Source organism: Festucalex cinctus, chromosome 14 (genome assembly GCF_051991245.1).
Source record: "Festucalex cinctus isolate MCC-2025b chromosome 14, RoL_Fcin_1.0, whole genome shotgun sequence".
NCBI lineage: Eukaryota > Metazoa > Chordata > Actinopteri > Syngnathiformes > Syngnathidae > Festucalex > Festucalex cinctus.
The window spans coordinates 8,162,266-8,176,109 of NC_135424.1; the positions used below are offsets into that span (position 1 = coordinate 8,162,266).

Here is a 13,844-nt window from a genome sequence, read left to right on the forward strand (position 1 = left end):
CAGGGCAGATGCCTCGTGGGCCGATGTCCTTTCGGGCTGATGTGGTGCTATAGGTCGCTTGCACATCGTAATGCATCATGGGAGTTTTTCCTTCGGGCGCCATATTGGGTGTCCGCCGGTTCACAAGGTACACTCGCGAGTTACACGGTAGAGCTTATCAACCTGATGTAATTTTCGCAGTATTTTCACGATTTACCGGAAGATCAAAAACAACGATACAGGCAGAAGGTGTCTCTGTGTGGCGGGATTGATCCTAATTACGTCCTGACCAAGGGTGATTTTTTTTTTTGACGGAGAAAGCTTGCTGGCCAAATGTGACATCTCTGGACATCTTTCCCTACCTCGTGTTGACAACATGCTCCATAACACGCCAACAAATCCCTGGAGGCTTACAATTATTTTGTAAGCGGGTGGATACAGAGTGTAAACTTTAACATCGCATCAGAAGAAACGGTTGCTGTTGCACGTAAGTAAACCACATGGTGTTGGTAATTCTGCACACAAAAATGTTGATTTGTTCTCAGGCTTCCTGTTATCATTGTGTTTACATGCACAGCTGGGTTTACCTGATGTGGTTTTTCTAACAATTTTATAACAGGCAAATATGGCAGAGCGTATAAGAATAAAAAGTAACTATGCACAGCCTCCCCGTGGCTTAATTAAATTTAATGCTACCCTTTCACTAGTTACATGTTACTTAATCAACTTATTCTAAATGGTTAAGGTTAACCACTCAGAGGACGTATTTTTAGTTTCAGTTTCCAGTACAATAAAACGTGTTCATGGTAACTACTGAGCATACTGACAGCTTTTCTTATGATCTCACGGTTAAGGAGGCTGTCACAACACCCAATTTCTGTCTGGTGCCGGATGGCAACAATTCCCATCACTTGTCACGACAACACCAATATTATTACCAGGTATGTATGGCTTTACTTTTTGTAGTTTATTATTTAATTCTATGTTTCATATTTTCATTACAATGTTTGTAATATTTTCAGATTCAGGCACAGATGAGTTTAACTGGACGGACTTCTGCGACTTTGTGGTGTGGACAAAGTGTGATTGAGCGAGTCCACCCAGATCGCTCGTTTTGGCCAGTTGGAAAAGCCAGAGTTTTTTTTCCCAAAATCCCCTCCTTACCTGAACTGCTCGGGAGAGCATTTACTAGATCAGCAGTGGACTTCCAGTGTTCCTGCTCAGCCGCTGTCACCTACCACTTGCTCATGTACTTCAAAGATGCGGAATAAAGTAGTTTTTTGTGCTGCAGCAGATTGTAAAATCAAATGATATCACTTGAAGTGTGCCAATCTAGACTGCCAAAAGGACAGTGGTTTTGTGACAAGTGTGAAACAAGGATTATTGGGAAAACTGAAACACAGTACTGGTACTTGTCTTACATTAAACAAATTTAAAGGAGAGCAACTTTTTCCTCTGTACATAGCATAATGAAAGTCATTGCGTACCCCCTCAACATTACATCATACCGTCATCTCAGGATGGTAGGCACCTGTGCTAAAATAAACTACATTAATTAACGGTTCAGTTTTATCCCTGAAATTACTACATCTAATCATTATTCACTTCATTTTTTGTGCTTTTAGAAATAATAGAGATTTATGCCATTACTTTAAGAGGGACCATATTGCACATTGAGTCAAATCCTGTCATTTGTATTATGTATAGCTTTGTAAACAAACCCAACAATAGAATTTGTATAATCGCTGCCTTTATTAGCGCCAAACAAACAGTCGCATGTTGTCCTCCTCCAATGCTTTGATGCTCGCCTTCGTTTCCATCATGTCATTGACAATCAAGTCGGTGTGGCATGAGATCCCTAAAGAAAAAAATTAATAAATAAATCACAAAAAAAATACGGTACCAGTAATAGGTTTAATATAGTAAAGTAGTATAGTTTTTTTGTCAGTGTAAAAGAAATGTACACATTTTGTTGCATTTTTTAATGTATGAACATTGCTACAGGCAAATACTTATTTCTATAAACACTTCCAAATGTCTCTAAAATATAAGGTGCGTGTACACACACAAACAAACACATACATTCACTCATGCATACAATATATCATGTAATGAATTCTGAGTGGCATACCAGAGTCAATGATGTCAGCAGGACTTGAGGGTACAGGTTACTGGAGCCATCTGGCTGCATAACTGCAACAATCTCTGCCACTTCGAGTCGTCTTTTCTTTGCTTGTCTCTCCTGTGCACGTTCATATCTTGGCACCGACTGGGCTGAGACATAGATGTTGTAACTTGGGACCCAACTTTAATGTTGGAGCCCAGTCGGGATGATTGGACAGAAAAACGGGCGCAGGGCGACCTGTTAAAATAAACAAATATATAAACAAATAAAATATGGAAAGACTGGTTATTTTACTGCAGTAGGGTGGCCGTGAATAAGTTCTTTAGCATGATGTGTAGGCTACCGGGTTCTGTTTTCTTGCATCACCCCCGGGGGTCTGTTTTCTTGCATCAGCCCCTTCTGTCTCTTTTTTTTCCAAGTTTACATTTTGCCACCAAAAAAACATGCTATCGGCATTAAAAGCCCAAGACTAATCAATCCAATTTCAGCAGTAAACACTTTGCACTGGCACTACTTGGGTGAAAATGTTCGATGTTAGCTTTCGGCTAACGTCCGCTAGCCAGCTTGTACTACCGAACTTGCTTGCTCATGAATCCAAAACATAAGCAACTTGCCCATATATGGGCGGTCGAAACGTTATTAATCCTCATGCATTAAATAAAGGTAAACAAGCTTACCGCTCACAAAGTGATCGCTGCACACACGAGCCCAAAGTAACGACTTCCCTCCGGAGTCCGCACTCCTGTCTCCAGGCCCTGGTTCCTAATTATTTTCGGAATTCGGAAAAAAAGACCGACCATTTTCCCCCTTGGCTTTGTTCGAACAGCCAACGATGCAGCAACAATGTACCATTTTAAACGCAGACAACAAACGTGATAGATACGTGTTTAGACCGAATCGCTACGTAAATGGAGGCCACCCAGCATGGCGACTACGAGAAATCCGAGGCGGAAGTGACGACATGTGCAAGCGACCTATTCAATTATTCTTTTACTCCATTTTACCCTTAGAGACCGGCCCACAATTTAGAAGGAGCAGCCCATTCATCCATTTACCATATAGAGATCAAACTACTATGTGGTAGCCAAGGGTGTTACGTTCTGATGTTGGATCCCAAAAGCGCAGACACAAATAAGATTTTAACTCTTTATTCGTATAACATCGAGAGGCGTAGAACAAACTTGACTAGTCGAGAAACAATGACAATGCATCGAGAATCACGAGACGCCAAGCCCGCTTGGGCTGTGGAGATGCACAGAGGAACAGAGGTAATAATCTGACAAACACACACATTTCTCAGACAGCTTATATAGACAGTGAATTGATCGGATTGGCTGTGGCTAGACATGTGGGTAACAGGACTGACATGGAATTATCTGATTGGCTGTTGACCAGAAAAAGAGATGAAAGATTCTTGACATCACATACCTCATGACATCACATAGCTTAAAACCAGTTGAAACTAGATGCCGATTACATCAGTTCAAAACAGACACTTGACCTCACGGTGACCCAAACTTAACCCTGGCGTGACCCAGTCATGACAAAGGGAGGTCAGGAATCAGGCTGGGCTGGCGGGCCTAAATCAAAATGGCAGGGCCGATTATTTTTGCTAATCCTACCTATCCTATCTAACTAGCACTAAAATAAGAGACTCCATGTTCAATTCCAGGTACGACTCCTTGAGACTTTTTCGCACGTCCTCTTACGATATAAACATGTCCACCCAATTTTGTATCCATCAGTGAAACGTTACAAAAATCGTCAAATGATCCAACTTGAACACTAAAATAGTTACTTCAAGACAAAACAACAAACTTCCTTTTCAATGTCAGGCATGTGTGCTTGGGGCTTTTTCATTGTTCTGTTTTAAATAACGCCTACACAATTTTTGTGTTGACCATTGAAACTAATGCAAATTTTTTTTTTATAGGTTTCTGAAAATCATCAAGATGATCCAACTTTCACGCCAAAATGGCTTCTTCAAGCCAAAATGGAAGACACCCTGTCAAATTTCAATCATTGGTCCGTGAGACTTTTTCATGCGTCCTGTTGCGCTACTAGCCATGTCCAACCCAATTTCACGACAGGTGGCGTCAGGTGCTAATGATTTCAGACTTTCCATATGGCGCCACTGAAGTCTTTTTGGGGTGAAACGACGTACCAAGAAAAGGCAACAACAACAACAACAACAACAAAGGCAAGGAGGAAGAAGCAGAATTGCTCGTTGTTGTCAGTGTTTGTGCCTTCGGGACACGCTGTCAACAATCAGACGTCAGCGCCCGGCAGCCTTGCGGTCTCCGAGGGGTCTTTGTCAACTGGATCACGGCGCCTCAAGGGAAGAAGGTATACGACAGAGGGACGAGGGCTCCATTTGCCCCCTGTCACTGACCCCAATCACTTGATGTACGTGTGTGAGGAGGATGCTTGTATACGGCAAGTCAAAGCTGTCACCGGCCGTCAGTGCTCAAGTACTTCGGGCTTCGCTTGCACTTGCTGTCAAAGAGCTGCGTGTGTTCTCCAAGGTTACTGTAGTTAAGGAAAACAAATGAAATAATCATGAAAAATTGAGAAAAAATAAATAAATGTGGGTTTAAAAAGAGACAATTGTCTGTTCACAAAACTAATTAAAATAAACTATAATATAATTACAGCCACATTGTCCTTGGTTTTAAAATTAGTCAATTTATTATCTCTGTATAGGGTTAATTTGAAATCCAATTATGGTGGCTTTAATGTTTGTTTGTTTGTTTTTTGTTTTTGTTTTTTGTTTTAATTTGAAGACAGCTCATTTTTCCTAAGAGAAACTATTTCTTGGGTTTCTTTTGGGTTTTAATTAAATAACTTAATTAGCACATTGTTTGTAAACACATAGTTTTTCAGTATTATGACAACCGCTGTTGGTTAGTGCAAGTTTATAGGAAAGTAACTAAATTTGTTTTGATACTAAAAATATTGGGGGTGGGACTTAATGTTTTTCTTCCTCCCACTCCTTTTCAGGCTAGGTTTAGAAAAATTTGTCTAGAAAAATTTATACATTGTTAATGTTGATTATTGCCTGAAATAAATGAACAATGAACAAATGAAATTAAATGAAAATACAATACATGTGTACCTTGACAGCATTCGTAAGGAACCTATTCACCAGACCACACCCTGTAAAGGTACACATAAACACGAGTACTACAGTACATAAAAAAAAATCAGTTTATTTTCTTACATTGTGTTTTTATACTCTATTGTATGAAAACACAATATAAGAAATTGTTTTTTTTGTTTTTTGTTTTTTTTACAGTTAAAATCGTTGAATCGAATAGTATTTCCATTTATTTCAATGTAGAAAAAAAATATTTAATGTCAATTAAATTCAGTTATGAACTTGGTCACAGGATGAAAAGTACCATGAAATTAATAAAACTAAAACTAAGAATTTTTCTAAAATGAAAACTAATGAAAAAAAAACAGTACACCCATTCAACTAATAAAAAGTAACTGATTGCTGTGGGGAAAAAGAAGTCAAAATGAAATAAAAACCTGAAATGATGACTAATGGAAAATCCCAAATTATTATAATCATGGTAGTGGACACTCTTTGTTTCTACACACTTCCTTTTTTCAGATTTGACTCCATGGGAAAAATTTCACTTCCTCTCAACATAGAAACTGAAAGAAACATGAGAAAAAAAGATTGAAAGAAAATGAAGAAGTGGCGAATGACTTTACTTATGGAGCTCATAGTCCTCTATTCTTTCTTGTCTCTGTCACATTGTGGCGGTTGCAGACAAAGCAACCAACCTTTATTGAAAGGTTAACACAACCCTCAAAATAATTAGGCACCATATCCGCCCGGCCTTGAAATGATCCATCAGACAAAGCAGGGGCGCACGCACACAATTCATGAACTATGATTAATGCTGGGGGCCAAGCATGCCATGTGAAGGCTAACTTTGAATTGTAATTTGGTAGGCCTGTGTCTCATGAGGAAACCCACAAAAAAAAAAAAAACAAACAAACCTTGAAGTGCGTTTTGCTTACTAGCATTACATTTGTTCGATGTGTATACCACGAGTAGACCCACAAAAAAAGTCTCAAGAAGTCATGCCTTAAGACACAGGATTTCTGTTATTTTGGTTCAAAACTACCATTTTTTTTGTCATTCAGCAACATGAAATGTGGTAGCCATGTTTATCATGATTAGACAACAAAAAAGTACGCAAGAAGTCTTCCAGTTTGATTTGTATGGAGGATCAAAACTGCCAAAATTCGAAATAAAAAAAATGACTAAATAAATGACTAAAAGCGAAAATAAAAGTGAATATAAAAAAAATATAATTTGAAAATTACATTTAAAAAAATAAATGGAAATGGAAATAAATCCGTTTTATTTATTTATTTATTTAAATAAATGACTAAATAAATAGATAAATGAATAACTAACTAAATAAATAAATAAATAAATAAATAAATGACTAAAAGTGAAAATAAAAACGATTTTTTTTTAAGATATAATTTTCCAGTTATATTTTTAATATTCATTTTTATTTGTACTTTTATTTATTTATTTATTTATTTATTTATTTATTTATTTATTTATTTATTAAGTCATTTATTTATTGCGAATTTTGGAAGTTTTGGTCCTCCATAGATTTGAAGCTATTGTATTATTTTAATGATGTTGGCCATTAACAAGGTACCTTCAAAGACAAACTTTTTGTGTTTTGAAAATTTTGTGACCATTGTAAACTAATCCTGGCTATTTTTCAGAGGCCTTTTATAAATAATTTGTCCTAGAAATTGTGTCCAACTGCTACAAATTTTCACCACATATACGAGACTGAGTTGTGATTCAAAATTCTGTAGTTTTGAAGTGAAATTCGCTCATCAAACTCATCTTCCAGATTTTGTCTGACAAAACCAAACGAGCGCATTTGCATCCCGTTATTTAAGTTTGGAAAACATTCAAATGTCTTCGCACACGTGCACACGTGCTATCATATAGAGCCCTTACAGAGCTGATGTGTGCCGTGTGAACAGATGCCAGGACGCCATATAAGCGCTAATGCGTCTCCACTTGCAGGACGACAGTTGGCATCGATGTGGCGCTCCCCATGGCTCCCTTTTAGACGAGATGTAGTGTGCGACACCGCGGAGCATCCTTGTGAAGTGTGTGCGTGTGGGGTGTGTATTTGCGTGTGACACTTCACTTCCAGCTGTGTCTGTCAACAGCAGATAGGGAAGAAACCAGAGGAGGATGATCGGAATAATGAGAGGAGGAATAATTGTGTGGAATTTTAAATGTGGAGGGAAAATGAAGCTTGTAAACCAATCATCAAATTTTACATGTGAAATAAGATGCACAAGCGTGTAATTGTTGTGAGTTTTTTTTTTTTTTTTTTTTTTTTGAGCGTGCAATCAACAAGGTTATCTGTTTGTTTTCTTTTCAACCAATTAGATAATAGGTGCGCATGCTTTGCCCACATTTTGACTTCATTTCTTCCCTTTTTACATCAAGCGAACATGAACTGGATTGCATGCACACGTATACTGTAATTATCAACGCACATCACCGTTTGAAATGCAAACATTTGGCGTTTAACACTTAAAAAGGAAGTACGCACATGTGTATGTGCATACTCACGCACGCGCTCACCAACATGGTGTGCCACGGAGGCAACACAAACGAGCCAGTCAAGCAGATTAATTCGTTTACGCTTGTTATGACAACAAAGCACTGCTCGCTGCTACCAAGGAGACGACATGCGACATGTAGCATACGCACAAGCAGCCATGATATTAAAAGGACGGTGGTACCTGGACTCGTGTGTTGAATTCGGCATATGTCACAGTACCACTGACTGTATAATGATGTCCAATACAAGGGCTGTACAGTGAACGGACGTTGATTTGTGATTCATCACTTTTTGTTTTCATTCACTGCCAGCCATCTTAGAAAATTTCAAAACTTTCAATACCCATGTGATATTATGTTCAATAATTATATATAAACCGAACCTACCAAATGACAGAACATTTTGTCCCGTCCCGTTCTTTTATAATTGAGAGTAGCAAAATGTAGGTTTGCCAAAATACAGCCATTTCTCCCATGGACTCTGAAACTGTGTTTATTTCGTATAAAATGGGGCAATGATGTCATCTACCGGTGGTTGGGCATCAGTAAGTTGTTGCCAAGTTTGACATTTACTGTGGAGGATAGTCAGATTAGAGTCGAGTGGTTAGCACGTCCGCTTCCCAGTTCTGAGGTCTCCGGTTCAAGTCCAGGCTTGGACCTTCCTGGGTGGAGTTTGCATGTTCTCCCCGTGCCCGCGTGGGTCTTCTCCGGGTACACCGGTCTCCTCCCACATTCCAAAGACATGCATGGCAGGTTAATTGGGCGCTCCGAATTGTCCCTAGGTGTGCGTGTGAGTGTGGATGGTTGTTCGTCTCTGTGTGCCCTGCGATTGGCTGGCAACCAGTCCAGGGTGTCCCCCGCCTACTGCCCAGAGCCAGCTGAGATAGGCGCCAGCAGCCCCCGCGACCCTTGTGAGGAATAAGCGGTCAAGAAAATGGATGGATGGATGGAGGGATGGATAGTCAGATTAGCCCCCATTTATCCCCGCTCTAAAAAATACAATTGACAAGTATATTTGTCAAAGGCAGTGAATGAGTTAAATCACGCCCAAATGTACTGCCACCTTCTATAGTGCCATCTTAGCAGAGGAGTTGTTATAAGATTTTCCACCCGCTGATTGCGAACAGCAGTTGTAAAATGATATTTTTTTGGGATCATATTTGGAGTGTATTTTGGGTTTTAACTATTCATTTTGGCAATTGTACGTATTTGGATGGGCTGCCTATTTTTTTGTCTTAAGTAGCTAGGGTTCATTTTTATAAAAATTGCTATACAATGAACTTTACTTAGATACAATACATAGATATCTACAAACTGAAGTACTTACAGTAAGTACATACTTAGATGTTTATATGCTTACTTATCAGATACTTTGATACTTATTTAAATACTTGGATAAACACTTTTCAAGATTTTTGGATATAGTATATGCTAACTTAGGTACTTATATACTTATACTCACGTTCTAAATTACGTACTTGTATACCTACCTAGATACTCAGATACTTATTTAAATATTTGGACAAATACTTGAGATTTTTGATACTCAGATACTTACTCAGATACTTAGTTACAGTATATGCTAACTTAGGTACTTATATACTTAAACTGACATTCTAAATTAGGTCGTGTATATCTACTTAGATACTTAGATACTGAGGTACTTTGACAATTTTCAAATACTTATTTAAATATGAGATAATACTTAGATTCTTAGCTAGTCAGATACTGAGATAACTATATACTTACTTTTAAGATACTTAGATACATATTTAAATACTTAGACAAATACTTAGATTCTTAGATACTCAAATATAGGTACTTATATACTTGCTTATGCTCACTTTCTAAATGAGGTATTTACATACTTACAGTACAGTACTTGGATACTTTGATACCTACATATCACTTATAGATACTTAATTCAATATTTATTTAGATACTTAGATATATTATGGATTCTTAGAGATGCAGTTTACTGTAGATAATATACTGAGATATGCAGTAGATAGTACCTACTTACATGCTTAGATATTTTGATACTCACTGAGTCTTACTGCATTATAATGTGTCTTAATATTTTAGTTACTTGCTGCAATTTGCTTCCTTGCATGTTTTCCTTTTATTAATTCAAATAAAATATTTGAGATTTAATTGATCATTTAAGATAAGTAAGTATGAAGGACATAAAACACAAGAACGAAGAGGCGCCAACACAATCACCTGAAGAAAAAAAGTTTGTCTCATACCAAATGATGGATTGTGATCAATTGTAAGACTGTGTCAAAATCGTAACGTATTCACGTCACAAAAATCACAAAAAAAAAAAAAGTCTTTGCTGCCTGCCAAACCCGGTTGCAAGGTTGCAATTCTCCAAATCCCCAATACCAATCGACTCCAATTTATCGGGAGTCCTACGCAACACGAGAGCGCCGCTGATTGTAGTTCTTCAAAAGTTGTTCTTCAACCACTCGAGCTTTTGTTCCATCGGTGCGTATCGCTATTGGTTTTCAGCCCGCCTGATAACATCATCGCATTTTAGTGGCGCCACGGTGACAGTTCACTCAATCGCCAGCCGGCGATAACACAAAGACGAGCTTCAACTTTTGCAAGCATAAATCCATCTCGGTCTTGACGTGTTATAAAACACGACTCCAGCTTACATTATTTGGATGCCGCCAGAGAAGGCTTGTAAATCTTCTTTATCAGTGACCATTCAAATTCAAAGTTAATAAAACCAAAGGCTCTCCAGATTCAGAGAACATTTTTTTAAAAATCTCAACAAAAAAAACTCATAGAATTTGGTTGGTCAGGTCTCACTGTGTTATACTTGCCGTAATGTTTGACCACTCCAAAGTATCTGCGTTATTAATCTCCCTTTTGTAGCTCACAGCCAAACATCAGCTTCATTAAGGCTTCCAAACCGCGGATGGTCGAACCCGCTCAGAGACAAAGTCGTCAAGCGGCTTCGCCCGAGAGATTCCCCGCGACGGGAGAAATGACTCGGCAAAGAGGCGCCGAGCGAGCCGCGATTTCTCATCATGATGCTGCCCGCAAGTGATGGAAGCAGACAAGGAAGGCGAATACGAAGTGTCACACTTATTATTGGAATTATGATTAGGCCACTTACAACATCTGTAAGTCTCTCCGGATTGACTCATCAATTCATTCAGTGTATTTACATAAACTTGCGTGAGTTTTTCAACACATTTATGCAGCTTTGCTTACCTATTGGCTTTGAAACGATGATGTCACACATAGTATTTGAGCATTTCGGAACGATAGTGTTTCAGACACAAAAGTGGCTCTGGACCTTCACCCAGCCTTGGTGATCACGTTATTGGTGGTGGTGATTATGTAAATTAGCCACACTGTCGCGTCATAGTTAGCTCACAGACGCATTTGCTCACAAAACATTTACAGAATTGTTTAATTTCATACATGATAGGTTGGCAGGCACTCCACAGACACAACTATTTTAATACGAGCTATTAAAAAGTTTAGTTTCATGGCAGACACCTTGTAATAATGCTTCTTTTCAGTTAGCTAACCAAAATGTTAGCAAAAGCTGCTCTTCAATAGACCACCGCGAACTACATCGCTGATAATCACGTGTTCAACAATGTGAGTCAAAACGTGAGCTTTATATCTTTGGCAGTGCAAATTGTCGGGTTAAATACACCAAATATTGCTCCGCAATTATTTCCTACAATGAGCCCGTTGTGTTTTTTGACAAACATGTGAACCCCGTTCACCCTGTCAACATCTGCATTTGCATGACAAAACGCCCCAATGCGGCATTGTTAAATCAATTTGGTACGGAAGGGGGAGTCAGAGGAAACAGATTCGAGCAATTTCCTAGGGAGCGACTGCCAGGGAGGGAAAGACGGGAAATGAAAGGAAAGCCAAATGCAGTACTCGGTATTAAGATGGAAATGAGAAAATGCCAAAGCAGGAAAGGGGCAGAAAAATAAAAAAATAAAAAAATGCGCAGATGTGAGAGGCCTTTGAAAAGCTCGCTGATAAAAACCCATCAGAGTACATTTAATTAAAACTGTGATTTTGCTTTTTTACTTAACAAGATTTTATTATCTTCATATTCCTTAATTTACAGAATGGTTGTATGCTGAAAATACACAACTTTTCAAAAGTAATGGAACAGTGTGGTTCATTCCTTTACTTTTGCCTAAGACAAATGAGACAAGATGATAACTTCTTTGTTTTACCATGTACTATTCATTGCTTTAAAAACACATTTTCCCACTTGGTGTCGACTGCTGATGACATCACCTGTGCTGAGGAAATAGTTATCAACCAATCATGGCTCACCTGTTTTCTGGTTTTGGTCAGCAAACTGAGCCATGATTGATCGTTTCCTATTTCCTCAACACAGGTGATGTCATCTTCAGTTGACAGCAAGTGGAAAATGTGTTTTAAAAAAAATAATGAAGTTATCACATTAATTATAGACAAAATATAGGGTTTAAATTTGAACTGAGTTTTTGCATGAAAAAATGGGAATCTAAACGTATATATTTGAAATACTGACCACTTCGAATATGAGCATAGTTTATCGTCACATGCAAAACAAAGTTTTAGATTAACTGCCTCATAGTAATGCTTTAAAGCAGCAAAATGTGCAAATTCTGTTTGCAGCAGACTTTATTTAAAAATGTTTCTCTAATTCTGGTTTTGACTTCCGACTTTCCAGTGTTGTCATCTGTTGGGGTGGTCGAACGTCACGCAATTATTTTTCTATCATGTTATCATTTTTAAATGTATTTTTACTTGTGTGTGTGTATATATATATATATATATATATATATATATATATATATATATATATATATATATATATATATATATATATATATATAATATAGTTTTTATTTCTATTTCTATTAATTTTTTTGTATTTAATTTTTTAATTATATATTTTTATATTTGTTTTTATTTGCACTTTTATTTATTTATTTATTTATTTATTTTTAATTTTGGCAGTTTTGGTCCTCCATACAAATCAATGTCCACCTCCTTCACTTCAACATAAATGGACATTGCACTATGGTCACTCTCAGAGAGACGTAATGTCCGAAAAAGTCAATATGCACGGTGTCCACAAACTATTACGCTTTTAAAAGGTTTGCCACAGCGTGCCAGAAGCAAGAGCGAGCAGAGCGCCAAGACAATCAAAAGTCGCAAACACACGCAAACGTCCACAGATTGCGGATGCTACACCGGTGAGACATCTAAGTGAACGTGACAGAAAGAAGGCGTAGCTTGTTATCACAGGCGCTTTCGCGCACGTGTGTGTGTGTTTTGCAACCAGGTGTGCACACAGGGGCTCATTAACTCGAAATGAATACTGAAAAGTGAGGCTTGAATTTGCCATCGAGGGAAAGGTGACGAGATGGAACACAATTCAGGCAAGGAAAGCAATTTTTGTTCAAATCTTTTCAGAATACTCACTTACTTATACTAGACACAAGTATTTCGATGCACCTTGTAATCAATAAATTAATCCATCTGAAGTTGGACTGGACCACTTAGCTAATTAATTGGTCTTCTTATAAAGAGATTTTGGATGCATCCAATTTTCCCATTGATGCAGTCCAATATCTTATATTAGTTCTTCCCAGAAGTTGCAAAAAAAAACAAAAGAAAAAAAAGTTTAGGATCTTTCCATTCTGCGTATACTTCCATGAATACAAATTTAGAGAAAAGTTGCTAAAAATGGCCAAAACAGATAAAGGGACAAAGTGGTGTCATAATTATCTGCAAGATTTATTGTCGCATTTGACTTTCCTGCCGTGTTTTCCACACGGAGAAGCCTGTTTCTTATCTGCAGTCAAGTCAGAACTCTCATCTTTATGAGTGCCTTTTCTCATTCATGTTCCTCCTTTTAATAGCCTTCAAATGAGGTCGACTCACGGAAAAACTGAACAAATGTGTATTGGAGTTAATTAGGCCGTTTTGGGTTAGCCTATTTAGCTTCTTCAAAAAGTAAAACTTTAAGAAACTCTTAGAATGATGTAATGAAGCTCTATACTAACAAAAACTACAAAAATAATCATTATTAATGGCACATTGCCATTATCTTGGAAATTCAGC

At 37.8% G+C, this 13,844-nt stretch overlaps 1 long non-coding RNA gene across 1 annotated transcript; it reads right to left on the reverse strand.

Annotated features, from left to right (window-relative positions):
• Window positions 1–50: 50 nt before the first annotated feature.
• LOC144001231 (uncharacterized) lies at window positions 51–3,044 on the reverse strand. Its single transcript, XR_013278414.1, has 3 exons — window positions 2,782–3,044; window positions 2,111–2,341; window positions 51–1,837 (listed from the first exon to the last, which is right to left on the reverse strand). It is a non-coding gene; the product is annotated as an uncharacterized LOC144001231 (long non-coding RNA).
• Window positions 3,045–13,844: the final 10,800 nt, after the last annotated feature.